The following is an 18,014-nucleotide window of genomic DNA, read 5'->3' as shown; positions in this document are numbered from 1 at the left end:
AACTGCTGCGCACTGGATGTTTTTTGTTTTTCGCACCATTCTCTAAAAACTCTAGAGGCTGAAAATCCCAAGAGATCCGCATCTGAGATATGCAAACCACCCTGTCAGGCACCAAGAATCATTCCATGGTCAAAGTCACTTAGATCACATTTCTTCCCCATTTGTTCTGAAAAAAAGCCAAACCTCTTGACTATGCCTGCATGTTTGGCTGATTAAATATTTGCATTAACACGCTGGTATAAAGGTTGACCTAATAAAGTGTTCACTGAGTGTATAAAACTCCTTGGTTGTAAATATTTTAAAAGGCGTTTGCTTGGTAAGTTACATTTGACTAATAATTCTTGAAAGGACTGAGTTTTCCCTCCTTACATCGCTTATCCCCTTACATCACACATGAGGAACCCTTACTCTGCTCTTCCAGGCATCAGCTCTGCATTGCCCCACATAGGGCTGAAATGGGGCAACGGTTGGAAAATGCATTATTTATTAATATCATGTTACGGGCCCCTGCTCTGTGCCTGTGCTACTAATTTTTGCTGTTACTTCAAGGGTGCCCAGTGGGCGGAGTACAGGGCTGTTGGTACAATTGGGAGCATCTGTGGCCAGTGCTCCCAGAGATGATGAAATGTTCCTGTCTCCAGTCTGCGCACTCTCCCTAAATGTTTTTAATGTTGCTTTTATGTTGTCTGTAACACTGTATTGTGGACAACGGGACTCACCTGGTTAAATAAAGCTTCAATAAAAATAAAAAAACAGACCTTTTGCATTGGTTCTTTTTGGGTATGCATCAAACAACATTGTTTCATCATACTTTTCCACACATCCACTCTCACTGCAGATAAAATTCCCTCCTTAATGCAGGTATAAGAGAGCTCTCTGCACCTAGTCTTTAATCTAGTCTTTGATCACCTTTGGAAATGTATTTCTGCTGTTTATCAACATGGACCAAGTTGTGCCAATGAAAATCAAAGGAGTGATTTTGTCAAAGTGATTTACCAAAATCAACTGGAACATAATTAAGAAGAGCACTGGTGAGCTTAAAAGAGCAACCACAGTTCTGGAAAAAGGTCTAGTTGACAGATGAGATAAAGATGAAGGTATATCAGAGTGGTAGCAAGAGCAAAGTATGGAGGAGAAAAGGAACTCCCCAAGATCTAAAGCATACCACCTCATCTGTGAAACATGATGGCGGGGGTGTTATGGCCTCGGCATAGAAGGTACTGGCTCACATATCTTAATTGATGCTATTGTGATGGAAGTAGCTAAATTAATTCTGAAGTGTATAGACACATCCTCTCTGCTCAAGTTCAAGCAAATACCTCAAAACTCATTGGCCGGCGGTTCATTCTACAGCAAGACAGTGATCCCAAACATACTAAAGCAACTAAAGAGAGAAAACTTAAGGCGCCTAGCCGCAGAAACAAGCATAAGCTAAAGATGGCTGCAATACAGGCCTGGCAGAGCATCACCAGAAGACACCCAGCAACTGGTGATGTCCATGAATCACAGATTTCAAGCAGTCATTGCATGCAAAAGATATCCAACAAAATACTAAACATGACTACTTTCAATGACATAATATTGCTGCGTCCCGAGGATTATGGTGCCCTGCAATGGGCAATAGGTATAAACACTGCTGTAATTTCTACATGGTGAAACTAAAATGTATTCAAATCTGACAATGTGCAAGTTTAACCACGTGTGATTTTTTAAATTATAAATCTCAAATTGTGGAGTACAGAGGCAAATAAATAAATGATGGGTCGTTGTCCCAAACATTATGGAAGGCACTGTATGTGAGCGTATGAAGTCAGTAATAATCTATTCTGATTCCATCCTTTCTTTGGTGGTTAAAAATCTGTTTCAGTGTACAGCATCATGGCTGGCAATGGAGACAAATTGAGAGCGTTCATAGGCGCATACATGCGCGTGCATAGGCGCGTACATGCGCGTGCATGAACGTGCACGAGAACGTTTTTGGAATTTAGGAAACATCCTTTGGATAGGGTTTTTCCACTCGGATTTTCACAAGAGGATTCAAGAAATGCACAGGGCTGAACATGATACAACCTGCAAAGTGTTCCGAACAGCCTATAAAATTGGTAAACATGGGAGACCATTTACAGATATGCCAATTGATGTCAGCTTGCAAGAGTTAAATGGAGTTAACATGGGCCGTGTTTTGCACTCAAACAAGACATTTGCTGACATCATCGACCATATTGCAACTGAAATGAAGAAAAGAATAGTCGACGACATCATCACAAACCGACGGAAATTATGTGTGTTGATTGATGAATCCACCACAATCAGTGGCAAGACTGTGCTGGTGGTCTGTTTGCGGGTAGCTTTTGCTGACGCAGAGCCAGACACTGTAGTTTTTGAACTCCTGGAATTGGATGGGACCACAGCAAATGATATCACAAAGACATTGCTGGCATGCCTGGACAAATATGGTTTTGATGAACACTTATTAGGTGAGTGTTTTGTGTCATTTGCATGTGATGGAGCATCATGCTTGGCAGAAAAGCAGGGGTTGCTACACAGCTTTGTGCTAAATTCCCGGACCTGTTTGTATGGCACTGTTCTAATCACCGTCTAGAATTGTCAGTTGGGGATGTTGTCAAAGAGGTCAGTGGACTTAACCATTTTCAGATTTTCTTTGATAAGCTGTATACATTATATCATGCATCTCCAAAAAATCAGAGACAATTGGCTCAGTGCGCACAGGATGTTGGGCAGCGTCTACTTGTCATAGGACGTGTTTTGTCAATCCGTTGGGTGGCTTCGAGTGAGAGGACTGTCAGAGCAGTCTGGGAGAGCTACAAAGTGCTTCAGATGCACTTTTCTAGTGCTGGCAATGATGTTAGCAGGGATTCAAGAGAGAGAGCAAAGTACAAGGGACTCCATGATGTTCTCACATCTGTGCCTTTTGTTTGTAATCTTGGAGTTATGTATGATGCCCTCACAGAACTGAGTGATCTGTCAAGGTTGCTCCAAAAGAGAGACATGACGCTTCCTGACGTGGACAAGCTGCTGGCTCGACAGATTCATGTCTTTGAGTCCATGGTTTCAACACCTGGCCCCTACACAACATCTGCCCTCCAAGCTCAAACTGAGAAATCATTCAAGAACGTAGCCCTACGTGATAATGAAAAGATAGTGAAAATCAATGCAGGACAGTTCTTCCGGAGCATGGCAGAAAATCTGAAATGCAGGATGGCTCCAACAACTAGCTCTCATGTCAGCACACAAGCAAGCTGCTCAAATAGAGGTGGTGACCAACTGATGACAGACATGAAGGTCCTTCAACCAGACAGTTGGCCTGAGGGACAGTTGGACATACTCCATGGTGATGAAGCGGTGCTTCGTTTGTGTGACACACTAAAAGTAGATAAAAGGGAAAGTATCCAGGGATTCCGGAAATACAAGGAGCTAAGGGCATCCCGGACACCAGCAACCCTGGAGCCTCTACTTAAAGCTGTCCACACCATTGCGGTCTCCACCAGTGAATGTGAACGAGCCTTCAGCAGCATGAACGACATTCTTACCGCCAAAAGGAACTCCCTTGCTATAAGCCGACTGTCCAACCTTGTTTTTCTGAAATGCAATGGACCACCATTAGAGCAGTTCAGTCCGCAGAGATATGTAAGGTCTTGGCTGGCAAAGGGAAGAAGATCTGCAAGCGAAACAGCATGCGAAGCCCCTGACCGCTCAAGCACATCTGAGCCCAAGACCTGTTGGAGCCTTTTCTAAGTACGTTGACATCTTTTACCTATTTAGTGCATGCAGAATATTTTTTCTGAGTAAAATCTAGGCTAATAATTTAACATTGCTGACAATTTTAGGCTACTTACCTCTCCTGTCTATGGCAGTGAGTATTTGGTCAACCTTGCTAATGTGTTTCATTATTTCACAATAGATGTTTCACAGAGCTGTTGAATTAATTCACCGTTTACAATGTGATATCCTCTCTGAATTCATCACCACATTCATAGCTAACTGCCCTCTCATTTTCTGCCTCTATCTCTCTCTTTCTCTTTCTGCCTCGATCTCTGTAATGAAGACACATTTCATTACCAATTCTGGTCACATTGATAGGGTAAAATTGCATATTTTTAATATATATTGAATAGTTTGCACAACACTAATAATTGCACACCAGCCATGATTTAAAGTGTTTAATGGACGTGTGTTTTGTTGGTGTGGGTTTGTCCTCAGCATGGGAAGGGGTTGGGCTCCACCTGTAGAGGGAAACAAAAGATTCAGTAACCTACTTAACCTGGCATGAAATAGGTTTTAATGTTTGGTTAAATGTTATGATTGGGTAGGTGCAATAGTTCAGTCCAATACTACATTGGTGCAATGTCATGTTTTAATTGTTTGATCAATCACTTACCTTTGTTGTCTTTGTCTGTGCTCTAGGTGTTCAGGCAAAAGAGTCCCCGGGGTCCGAGCACCTACATATATAGTTCTGGGAGGGACCATATGATGGGATAGCAGAAGGGGGTGTTGTGTGGGGTTTTGCATTTAAATGTATATTGTTATCTTTTATTATTTATTGATTGATGCAACATTTATATAACCATGTATTGGATATGGGTAGACTATGCATATGTAAAAGGGGCAAAATTCTGTGTATTGTTTAATGTTATATACACCCCTGTTAGATGGTAGCATCCAGCTTAATTACCTGTGGCAGGGTATAAAGGCTGCCAGTGTTTGTATGATTGCGGTTGTGTGTTGTGATCCTGAGATGCTCTCAGTCATGTCCTCGGTTGTCCAATACGGTTTCTTGTTTTATGTGGGTGAATAAATACACCTTCGGTTTGCGCCATATCACCGCCTCTTGTTGCTGTCCAGCTGCTAAACGGCTCAACCTAACAATCTCTCTCTGTATCTTTCTGCCTCGATCTCTCTGTCTTTTTCTGCCTCTGCCTGGCAAAAGGAAGAAGATCTACAGATGCATCAGTTCATCAATTCTTCAGTTCATCCCCAGGGCATACTGGTGCCATTTCTTTAAGTATGTGAACATCTTATTCCTTATCAATAAATGTTTGTCCTCCCAAAAATGTTTAGTGCTTTCAGAATTTTTGCTACCATCAAATATATATAATGTAATTTCTGTACTTAAACAAATTAAAACTAGACATCCACATGAATCATTTAAATATGCTTATTAAAAGTATTGCTTTACCTGAAAAAATATATATAATATGTATTTCTGATTTTAAAACTTTTGCCTGCTAAAAATCACTTGACTGAATTCATTGCCACCTGCATAACTAACTGCCCTCTCATTTTCTTTCTGTTTATCTCCCTCTTCTACCGGTGTCTGTGTTGTGTTTGTCCATAGGGAACATGGAGTGCCCCACCAAGCTATGCAGAGCTCTCCATTACAGGCCTGTTGACCTTTCGTCAGACACCGAAGCTGCCTTGAGCATTTCAAAATTTTAAATGTGTGTCACTTTTCAAAATAAACACACAGTATATTGTGAACAAAAGCAATACCTCATAGTATCATTTATTCACTGAAAACTTCAAATGTAATACTTAAGGGTTTGCTGATACCGGCCGATACACTTTCCAACACGTGAATAAGGAGTACTGGCACTTATTTTTTTCCACTTCAAGCACTGGTCTAAACTACGCCCAGTTGGCAAGGAAACGCGCATGCACTAAGTCAGATTCGGTTACTTTAGATTCAAAGCGGTTCACAGAGAAGTAGAATTTCCGCTAGTTTTGAATTCGCACTTTAGACCATTTTGGCAACAATTATTTTCTTCGCTTTGATTTCTTTCGCATTGATGAATAAAGCAAAATAACATCCAGACGTGTCTATAGCCAAATGTGGTGAGTCAACTTGAATAGTCATATCTCTTGATATTTTTAGACGGCTACTAAGAAATTAATGTTCTTTAAATATTACATGCAGCCGTACATAGTACGATTAAATGTATTAAACTGCCAGGTAGCGTTACGTACATTAAGCGCTTTATTTAATGCATAAATGCTAGATAATTTCTCCCACCATGCAAAAGTTCTGTGTCTTTCCATCCGGAAAACTGCTAGCTAGCATTCTAGCGGTCTGAGAGAAAGCTACCCATGGTGTTAGACACGCATCACTTCATAGTGCCATGGAAAATTAGACGGTGCTAACTTTAGCCTGTCTGTTTTCTTTTTGTAATGTGACATGGACGTTTTGTTCGATAACTACTCATGGCATGTACTGTAGACATTGAAAATAGTCGCGATGGTGCTTGAAACACGCACTGTAATATTTAGCCTATATTAATGAGAAAATGCTAGTCCTGAAACTTATTCGAAATCTCAAATTTAAGAATGAAAAATTACGTAAAACAATATTCCAGTGTTTTTGGAATATATTTTGACAATCCTAAGAGCCGTGGTAATTTGAAAAACGATGGGAAGTAAGCAACGCCCTAAGGGAGTTTGTCGTAAAAACCCCAAATGAGATGGTTATTCTGAATAAGCTGTATACGTGCCCAAATAGTGCTCCAATAATCCGAATAATATTGGCATATGCAGAATATGCTTAGTCATCATTCAAAGGTTTAGCTGTGGCCACTTGCACCAACCACAGTGATACCCTCCTTATAAATAAATAACAGGGACCATATTAGTTCAAGTAAGAGCTCTTGCCTACTTATATATGCATTACATTGTTCAAAAGCATCAACACTCTGTTGTAGAAAAACACAAGCCAATCCACTAGCATACGCACATTGTAGTCTGTAAGGCTATAACCAATAGCTCATTTTTACCATTATTCATCAGTGTCCATAAACCACACATTTCTGGAGAAATTGAGCCATCTGTAGATCATTGATAATCAGGACTCTCATTCGTGAAACAAGGTGGCTATTGTCTGACTTGTGACATGTCCAATGTAATTTACTGTAAGGTGGCCAAATCTTCTGTACAGTAGCAGACACTACATTGTACGTACTGCCTAAGCCTTCTGCATAAGACTTTCAACAAGGTACGTCAGTCATTTGATAATAGAGACATACGATTGTGGCCCAGTCCCTATGGGCCTGGCAAAAAATGGAATGGTTTAAAACATTTCTTTAATTGTCACTACAAACTAACATCAGGCACCAACTAGTCACCATATGCCATAATCATTCAAAAGGTGGTATTATCCTGAAAGTTGAATAGTGAAGGGATGATTTGCAGCAGTAAACAGAAAAGGGTAAATTAAATTTTTTCAGTGGAACAGAACCTAAAGTTGGCAACATTGTCAAAAGTAACTTTCAAGTGTGCATTGAGATTTTCTTTTTCTCCAATTTCTCAGATTGAGAACAAACATCTTGAGGACTTTTCCTTCAAAAGACCAAAGCTATGAGTGAATAATGGGTATGTATATATGATTAGTTGTCATAATTTTTAAATTCCGCAAACAAGTCATTTAAATTCTGTTTATCCATACTGTCAGGAAATTTGCCCGAACAGTTGGTAAATGGTAAATGCAGAAAAAGGGAAATAAATGACATAAGATAATGATGAGAACAGGCCATTCAGCCCAGCAATGCTCATCTTTTCTTTCCACTATACTGTACCTAATGCTTAGTTTACCTACTGTAAGTGCTAGATGGTATCAAGCACCTTCTCAAACCTGGTCTTGCAGCCTTGTAAGAGATATGCTATGGCACAAATTGATGATTAATACATTTTGGAAGTTTGATCTTCAAATTAAAATGTTGCTATGGTACATGCAAAGTGGTGCTTAGCAACTGTGCGCATCTTCTTTTACGAAAAATTTTCAATTCCACATTTCACCACGTCTACAATTAGTAAAGTTATGTTTCTGCACTTCTTTCTACATTTAAATTGTTTTATGTCCTACTGCATCTTCCTTCCTCAGCTGAATTGGGTGACAAACCGGTGGAAGAATGGACGGAATCGGACGTGAGCTCCTGGTTAAGGTCAATAGGAGTGAAGGAGCAGTATGTTCAGAAGCTGGAAGAAGAGGAGGTGGATGGCAAAATCCTCAAGGAGGTGACCGAGGACTATCTGAAAACAGAGACTGGCATGAAGTCTGGCCCTGCTCTCCTAATAGTCAGAAAAAGAAATGAGCTTGTTGAATCTTTTCAAGGACACAAACTTCAAAAGACCAAAAAAACTCAAGCAACTAGGCTCAGAGGAACTGGAAGTCAAAATGAGCAGCAAGGCACAGGTGATGTGGCCACTGGTGCTGGCACCAATCAGTCCCATCCAGAGATACAGACACAAAAGGACCAATCGTCCTTGTCCACTAAGAAAGACTGTAAACCAAGGCCTTTTGGCAAAGAAGGCATTGACTTCACATACGTCAAAAATAATGTTCTACAGCCTGAATCTGGTGTCATCGATCTGATCACACCTTGCCATGAGTACAAATCCCTGGCAAATGCTACTAAATTGGACAGGACGAGGCTACAAGCAAAATTTGCCAAGGAGGTTCTCAAATTTGGTGCTGGATGCATGAATATTCGAACAAATGGTACAATACACTTTGGTGTGATGGACAGTAGGGATGACACAGACTATACACATGGTGAAATAATTGGCATTCCTGTAACAGAGAAAGACATCCTCGTTGATGCGTTAGACTATATAGAACGGTGTTTTACTTCTGACAGCGAACACGTGCGACAGTGTATACGCCCACCACAGTTTATCGAGGTCATAGACATAAACAGCACAGAAAAGCTTTACATTGTGGAGGTTGACATCGTCCCCACAGTGAACATAGTGAAGAACAAAGTGTACTCTGTCCACCTTCCAAACTTCAAGGAAAAATCGAATAAGGTTGAACTAGAAAAGGAGGCAATCTATCGCAGAGTAGGATCCAAAACAGAACCAGTTATTGATAAAAATGTTTTGGACTTCTACCAACGTATGAAAGACAGAGATGATCTGAGAGAAGAGGCCGAAAAGTCACAATTTCTCAACACACCAGATTTCTGTGAAGACCTGGGCAGGAAACTCACAATGCTTGTGACCAGCGGGAAAAAGTTCATAGAAACAGAAAAGTGGTACATCGTTGTGACCAACAAATTCCAGCAGGGCCATTTGAGGAACATTGACTTCTTATTGAACATGAAGATTCTCTGTGTTTTTGATTTTGACCCAGATTCAAAAGTGTCTGGATTCTGTGGCAAATACCTTCAGCACCATGCTGCAAATCTGCATTTCATGCAGGACTACAAAATCCGAAATGACATGAGCACCAGAGAATTTGAGAGGCACCTACACTTGTTTGAACAGACAAGCTGGATATTTTGCAATGGACGAAATAATTTCCGTGGAAACGAAATCCCTTGTGAGGAAATGACCTGGATCAAAACCAAAATGACACTCCTGAGGGAATCTGTATCCCTAATATGCAAACAGATCTTGCCGAAGGGCTCCTTCTTGGTGATCTTTCTTCTCACTTCCCCTGTAGAGAAGCCTGAGTTGCATACTTTCTATGAGTTTTTTACTGACATGGAAGGTCACGAAGACATCATATGCATTGCAGAATGTGAAAAAAACTTTCAGAAGTGGCAAGGCTTTGCAGAGGCATACTGTAGTGCCGAAATGGTTAACCGTTCCAGCGTTGTGGGGATGAAAATGAGCCATGTGAATGCTACTCTGCAACGCATTCAGCCTCTGACATCTCGAGCGACCAAACATTTGTCAGTTTTCACAAAAGGAGAGTGCCTCCTTGAAACTAAAGAGGAGGAAAGGATGTACTCCTTAGAGATCCTGAGTGTTGATCAGTGTGATGACACCTGTGCCGACTTCATTGAGGGAGAAAAAGAAAACTTGGAACGGCAGTTTTACCATGGCGGTAAAGTGAAGTGGCTGAATTTCTGGCTTGCAGAGAAGAAGTTTCTTGACGAAATCATTCAGAGAGATGCATACAGGGAAATTTCAAAACTGCTCAATGACATTCAGAAAAGAGGTGCAGACCAAGTACCTGTGAGCAGCATCAATATATACCACCATCCGGGCAGTGGGGGGAGCACAGTTGCACGACAGGTACTTTGGAACAACAGAAAAGACCTACGATGTGCAATTGTGAAGCCGTCATACTCGCCAATTATTGTGTCTGAGCATGCAGTTCAGCTCCGCGAATATGAAGAAAAAGAACCCCCACAAAAATGCCTCCCAGTATTCTTACTGGTGGAAGACTGTGAGAATGACTACTTTGATGACCTTCGGAATGAATTGGTGACTGCCGTCTGCACCAAGAGAATTGCACAAGGGACGCCCTGCTTCATTCTTCTGAGCTGCAGACGATCACACAATCCAGAGAAAAAATGCAAAGAGTCGCCTCTCCAGAATGTCGCTGTGACCCACAAATTGTCACCAGAGGAGAAGAGGCAGTTCTCTGGGAAAAGAGAGAAGCTCGAACAACAGTATCAGCCAGAGTTCATCTTGACATTTGTCCTCATGAGTGAAGAATTTGACCCAAAGTACATAGAAGACTTTGTGGAACATTTGTTGCAAGACATTGACCACAAATCTGTTGTCACAATGCTCATTCGATATGTGGCGTTGCTCAATGCCTATGTGCAGAACTCCTTCATCTCCCAGTCTCATTGTGAGGCCATGATGAGAATGACCTTCACAATGGACAGATTTCGCCAACACACTTTTGAGACATCCTTAAGTGAGCAAGCTAAGCTTATCTTCATACATTTGAGAGATGACAAGACACACATTAATTCAATCCGTATCATTCATCCATCATTCATCATTCATCTGGATTCTCCAGAAGTTGTCAAGTAGCCAGCAGAAGCAAAGCGGAATTGCAATGGATCTTCTCCATGATGATGTGCTTTTTGAGAACAGGTTTGGAAAAGAGGAGTATGTACAGTTTCTCAGAGCTTTGTTCATGAGACGCAGCAGAATCATGAAAGGTGATGAATCAGACAGTTTATTCTCTCCTTTCATTGAACATGTGATGACAGACGAAAACCCAGACAAGGCAATCGAGCTTCTAAAAGAAGCATACGAGCGATTCAACAAAGATGCTTTCTTTGCACAGCAACTTGCCCGACTCAACTACACCCATGAACAATTTGAAAAAGCAGAACAATGGGCAGAAATAGCTGCAAAAAAGATGCCCCAAAACTCGTACATCCTGGACACTAAAGGGCAGGTGTACAGGAGATGGTTCAATGCCAAATGTAAAGAGATTGAAAAGAAATTGAAGACACCACAAAACATGGTGGATGCCATTGAAAAAGCACTCAAAGCCATAGACTGCTTCAAGGACTGTCAGATGGCAGCCATGTCTGATCTTCAAACCATTTTTGGGTTTTTTGCTGCAGTGGAGGTTGGATGCAACTTGTTGAAGCTTATATTTTCACTGCAATTGTTTTCAAGCAAAACTGGTGGAAGCTTGGAATGCCTGAAGTACCTGGTTACAGAATACATCCCTGAAGCTGTTAAGACTCCTTGGGAAAACTTCCACAGCAAACTGAAAAGCCTTCAGATGTCCATGCGCAGTGACTTGGAATGGATCTCTGAAGACTTGAGCTACTTTCAGACTGATATAAATGCAGAGGAGGATGAGACAGTTGAGACATCAGAGTTCAGAATAAGCAATCGAAAGACCTGGTTGGTAAAAAAGAGTGCTGTATATGGAAAATATTTCAGCAGTGTTTCTCCCAGCACAGTTCAGCAGCAAGGCAATGCAAATCCATTGAGCTTGACTCCTTTCATGAAGCGCATGCAGATATATCGTCTTGGAGGGGGGAATATAACAACAATCTTCTCCCTCCTGCATGACCAAACAGACAGGGGACAAATCCAAGTGCTGGAGGAAATAATATCCCTGTATCCTTCCAACCCACTGAATGCAAGGCTGGACCAAATGGACCTTGTGAACTACATAGCATCTCAGATTGCTTTAGGTTGCCTTTCAACTCAGTCTCCGAAGCTTGCACCAATTCAGTATCTTCAAAATCTCTGCCAGCAGTTCCCAAATGAGAAGAGCGAATGCTTACCGAGTGCTCTTTTCTTGCTCACCTTGCTTTTCTGGCCAGATGACAATGAAGATGATAAAGAAAACAAATACAAAATTGTCATATCAGCAATTGAATGGCTCAGTAGAAGTTACTGGACCAAAATGAAAGACATTCCCCATAGGAAGAGGAGAATTTACACTCACTTTTTCCTGAGTAATGGAAATGGACGGGACAAGATTGTACACAAGAGCAAAGTGGAGAGTCTCACGAAGAAGCTCCCTGTGTCAGAAAAGAGGATGAAGTGGCTAAGCGGGGAGGTGTGGAAAATGCCAGAGATTAAAACACTGTTGAAGCCTGTTCATGGCTGGACAGAGGATGGGAATGTGTTTCTCCAGGGTCCTCAGAAGAAGAAGTTCCAGATTCCAGCTTTGAATTCAGCCTCAGTACCTTATGGCAATGAGAATGTTACTTTCTACTTGGGCTTCACGTTTAGAGGGCCTGTGGCCTACAACATTACTGAAATAGCATAAAATGGGAAAATAACATTGATCTGCATCATGGATTCATCTAGTACTTGTAAATATGTAATGAATTGCCATGGTGATGACAGTCCATGAATTATGATGATTTTAATTTTTGATGAAGTAAACCAATACAAAGTTGGCAATGTCAACTTGTCGAGGACCCGGGCCCGCCTGATGAGAGATTGACGGGGGATGGGTTAGGCAGGAATGCATTGTTAACCCCTCGCACACGCCATTGAGGTGGTAGTAAGAACGCCCGTAAGAGGAAAAATATGTGGTTCAGAGCTAATGAGCATGGTGGAAGGCACTTGCTGCTGGCTTGTATGAAGTCAAAGTGTGGAGAGAGTCAAAGAGAGACTATGACAGTGAGGCAGATAACAGTGATGAATAGGCTCATTAAATAAGTTGCATAAGAGCTAGTGTTTTCCCACTCGGTATAATGGGGATATTTCTGGATGAATGTCTTACCAAAATAAGTACACTTCTATACAAGTTTCAGGATATATAAGGAGTGAGCTTTTAGACGTTAAAAAAGCCTCTTAGGATTTCACAAGATATCTATGGGCTGTTGAGGAGAGAGCAACGGAGGACAACTATAACTATAAGCTATAACTATAAGCTGGAGTGGCGCGCTCCCTCTGCCTAGTGATGTGTATCTGCAATTCCCCAACAACTTCTGCGTGAACTTGACCTGGAGCCCACCGGAGACATTGAACAGCAGTACATGTAGCGTTCAATACCACAGTACAGTAACAGCTGGGTAGGCTGGCGACCAGGAGTCCCGCACGGAGGAATGTCTGGATACGGAGAGGAGTGACGTACGCGGTGCGGACTCAGCCCAAGAGTTGTGGCAACAGGACTGATAGCGAAGAGGTGTTCATGCGCATCTCTCATCGTACATGCTTGGAGCCATGAACTGCACCTGGCGGTCAACAGACGGGACGCGGGGTCCCTCCACGCTACAGAGCACCTTCCTGCTGGACCCACGCAAGAACCTGAAGCCTCCCCCCCCTAACCTCAGTGTCAGTGAGGAGAGGCACATGCTGCGGCTGCACTGCAACCCCCCCGACGTGTTCGAAGACTGCTGGAAGTACACGGACCGCTACAGAAGCAGCGGGTCCTCTGGAGAGGAGAAGTATAGTTTACCGGACATACCAGTGCACATCCCATACAACAGGCACTCGCGGTACGAAGTGCAGGTGAAGGCTGTCTCCAAGGACATCTGCGGCATTGGAGCCAGTGACTGGAGCAAAGTCACATCTTTCGAAAGTCCGGGTCCTGATCCTGATCCTGCCTCAGATTCCCAAACCAATGCAGCTGTTCAAAGAGCTCATCAACAGCAAGGAGGAGGGATCAAATCCCGCGGAAAACGAGACGGCTATATTTAGGGCATGTGTGGTAATTACATTTTATATTACGTATAAGGTAGAAGGTAGCATTGTTAGGTGATTAAAAGTTACAAGTTTCCTTTCATTTTTATGTCTTTTATTTTTCAGTAAGATACTATAGAAGGTAGCATTATTAGGTGATTTAAAAGTTATAAGTTTCCTTTCATTTTTACGTCTTATATTTTTCAGTAAGATACTATATAAGGCGAGTCGGCTATATTTAGGGCATGGGTGGTAATTATATTTTATATTACATATAAGATAGAAGGTAGCATTATTCGGTGATTTAAAAGTTATAAGTTTCCTTTCATTTTTATGTCTTTTATTTTTCAGTAAGATACTATATAAGGTAGGAATAAAGTAGAAAAGTTTAGGGGTGTTTGTGCCCACAATATTCTAGGAGTAGCTTTTATCTCCCTGAAGGGGGAGTTATAGGCTAAGGTAAAGGCCAAAGAGGATGGATATTTGAAGGGTGTATCTTGACATTAACATCTGATGGATATTTGAAGGGTGTATCTTGACATTAACATCTGATGGATATTTGAAGGGTGTATCTTGATATTAACATCTGGTGGAAAGGGGAATTAGAAAAACAAAGGGGTTATATGAACCTTATGTGAATCACGTAAAGGCACCGGTATACGGAAAGAATATAAAGCAATGGATGTGATTGGCATCCTGTGAGCTGTATAACTCTGTTCTTTTGATTATAATAAAGTATATCTGACTATAATCATATCTGAGCGAGGGTGAATTAATAAAGAAAGGGTCTTTTAGAGGAATACAGTGAATACAGGAGATCATATAACAGCGTTGCGTCACACCACTTCACTTTGAGACTGGGCTGGAAGTTCAGTAGAACTTACCAGTTCTCCAGGACGTTCGAAAGTACTTAAAGGAAAAGAGAGTTCGTCCCCGAGACACCTCCTCGTGGGGTACTGCTCGTGGGAACGTGAGGTCTGAGCTCGGCACGGGGTCCGGGCTCACGACAAACTGTTGAATTCCTCAGTAAAAGTTACTGAACCAAAGTGACATGCCCCATAGGAAGAGAATAATTTTTTTTTTCCTGAACAATAGAACTGGATGGGATAATATTGTACACAAGAGCGAAGTGGAGAGTCTCACAAAGAAGCTCCATGCGTCAAAAAGAAGGATAAAGTGGTGAGGTGTGAAAAATACCAGAGATTCAAGTTCCCATATTGTACACCTTTCCAATGTTTTATTTTAGGTCCGGATATCCATAAGAAGATGTTTGTGTGGTTTTAAGTACCAGGAAAAAAAAAGATATACTGAGAAGTGGCTGTTTTAGTGACTGTGTCATTAAGGCTAATTGACAGCAATAAACATCTGTTCTGATTGACTGAGATGAGCTGAACGCTTGGCTTCATTACGGCTACAATGTAAACATATTGATGTGATGTTATTTGGGGACTGTTATTTGGGGACTGTCTTTTGATACTTTCACAGTGTTTTAATAGCACCTTAAACTTCTTTATAATGCACATCGCAACGGAAATGTAATTTTCCACAATATGGGACATTTTTTACACTTTTGAAGCCTGTTCAAGGCTGGACATGTTTTACGCACTTTTATTATTGCACTTCCAGTGCTATGTGGTATGTTTAACCCTTTATGTATGTTTTGTTTTCATTACCTGACTTCTGATGGTCGACTTGGGGATGGGAATGTGTTTCTCCAAGGTCTTCAAAATGAGTAATTTCCAGATTCCAGCTTAGAATTAGAATTCATGCTCAGTACCCTACGGCAATGGGAACATCACTTTCTACTTGGGCTTCACATTTAGAGGATCCATTTCCAAACACATCACTGAAATAGCATAAAATTGAAAATTAACATTGGTCTTCATTTTACATTTATGTAAATCATTTCTATGAATGAAAACTTTTTTGTTTTTTTACAGTACATGCATATTCCAAGTTGTTGTTTTTTTTTAAGTTATGTGCAGCAAATTGATTACAATAATTATTTTATTTTCACCTCCACCAAGGTTATGTGAAGACATAGACATATCTGTAAGTAATGGCTGGATTGCCATGAAATTGGCGGTCTACATTCACATTCCCAAGAGGAAATAACTTATTGATTTTTGTGACTCCATGATGTTTCTTCCAGATCTTTTAAAGTGTGATTGACATATTTCAAAAAGTAATGGCCAAATGGTCAACGTGCTTTGCGTGTTCATTTTCCCAGGAGGAAAGAAACCGGCTAATTTTGGTCACACCATGGCCTTTCCCCTACCGCCACCATCAGGCCAAACGTGTCCTTAAAAGTAATTACTGGTTTGCCAAGACTGGTTCAGTGTGAGGGAAGATTGTTGTGCCTTGGTGGAGATCTGCACTCTACTGAGTGCATTCTTCATAGTTTTATTTTTGTTTGCTTGTTAGTAGAAGTACTTCAGTAGTCAATAAGTCATGTTAATCATGTATACAGTATCTTGGAAGACATGTGATTAATAAGAATTGTATAGATAGTCAATATGATGCATTCCAGTTATTGCATTCCACTCTGTCTAAATAACTGAACATACAGCATAATTAAATGCATCCCTTAAGCCAGTGAATAAAAAGTCCCTGCCTTTTGTGTAACTATTATTTACATCCTATGAAGACGGTGTTTAAGGATATGTTAAAAGTAACATCCCACACACAATGGCTCCAGATTAATGTTGTATTCCAGAGCCCTGTGTCATTTTGAAGTGACATGAGGAACTGATTGAGCAAATTGCTTTACATCAGATCCCTGTACATTTTGTGCTGAGTTAAGGAGACCTTTAACTGTAAGAAAATGTCTGTTCACTTAGCACTCCTACTGGTTCCTATTTTAAGGACATTTGCCATTTCATCATGAAGACCAAGGAGAAGGTCCTACTTCTGTTGAGTTGAAAATGTTGGTGGTACCATGACAATTAAAAAATTCCCCTGCAAGGAGCGGTTGTCAACCGTGTCGGTATAACGCTGTTCTGATTTACAATAAGTGAAAGAACAATTGCAATTAATACGCCGTCATATGACCAATATAGTCATGTACTGTTCTTCACACAGTGATACCTATTTTTTTTTATTGATTTTCTAATTTTCAATAAATGTCAATACACATGGCAACTTGAATTTTGAAATTTGATTCACCCTCCCACAGACACCTAAGAAAAAGTACATCAGAAGAATTTTCTCCTATATAGAAATGTTGTGCCAATATATGCTTGATTATGACTTGCACATATAAAACATCTTAGTTGCGAGTATTTTAAAAGATTAAGAAAAAAAGATATATGCATGTTAAGTTGAATTTGGCTGATAATTCTTGAAAAGACATTAGTTTTCCCTCCTTGTGTAGATTGCTTATCCCCATTCATTCCACAGAGGGAAGGGTTTGTCTGCTCTCCCAGGCATGAACTGCCCCAGATAGGGCTGAAAGACAAACGTTGGGAAACGCATTATTTCTGAATGTCATGCAATACATTAAGCATTTTTTGCATAATATGATTTAATGTGGATATCCTCAAACCTGAGTGAAATTACAGATTCAGTGGTTTAACTGAACAGGCTTCTAACTAGTCAAACCAGACTGGGCGGACCTCAAGTGAAAAATTGAACATAATGGTTTGCAATTGTTGACTTCAGGACCTTCGCGGGGAAGAATGATAGACTGTAGAAAAAAATACAATACAAAATTATTTACTGGGATCATCATCCATTCCACAGGACAGAACAGCAGGTGGCGTCATGCTTCTGTATTTGAAATCTCAATTCCACCAAGAAACAACAAAGAGGCAGAAAGTATGTACGGTAACGGGAGTTAAGTTCGCTTGCTCATAAGGCACATAACTGTTCTGCGCCATAATCAGATTTCCTGATTGTGACGTGATTCAGACTGCCTCCGAACACATTGATGAACTGTAGTAACGTGATCGTATACGTGAGCTCCGTGAAGCCAGAACTTCCGGTCTAAACTTTCGTCAAAATAAAAGCTGCGGAGCTGTGAAAATCGGCAAGCAGCTACCTTGCCATTTGACTAGTTACTATGATGTAGGCTTGATATAAATTGCTTTACACTGTCAGTTCAGACCCAGCTCATTTGCACACCTGATTACTGCATGTAATAGAAAATATTACCA

The 18,014-nt window shown here is 40.9% G+C and overlaps 1 pseudogene; it reads left to right on the top strand.

The window, feature by feature from the left end:
* The first annotated feature begins 5,724 nt into the window (after positions 1-5,724).
* On the top strand, positions 5,725-12,496 carry LOC133113996 (sterile alpha motif domain-containing protein 9-like; annotated as a pseudogene).
* Positions 12,497-18,014: the final 5,518 nt, after the last annotated feature.

Source organism: Conger conger, chromosome 16 (genome assembly GCF_963514075.1).
Source record: "Conger conger chromosome 16, fConCon1.1, whole genome shotgun sequence".
NCBI lineage: Eukaryota > Metazoa > Chordata > Actinopteri > Anguilliformes > Congridae > Conger > Conger conger.
The sequence above is the reverse complement of the archived record's forward strand: the minus strand, read 5'-3'. Positions and strand labels throughout refer to the sequence as shown.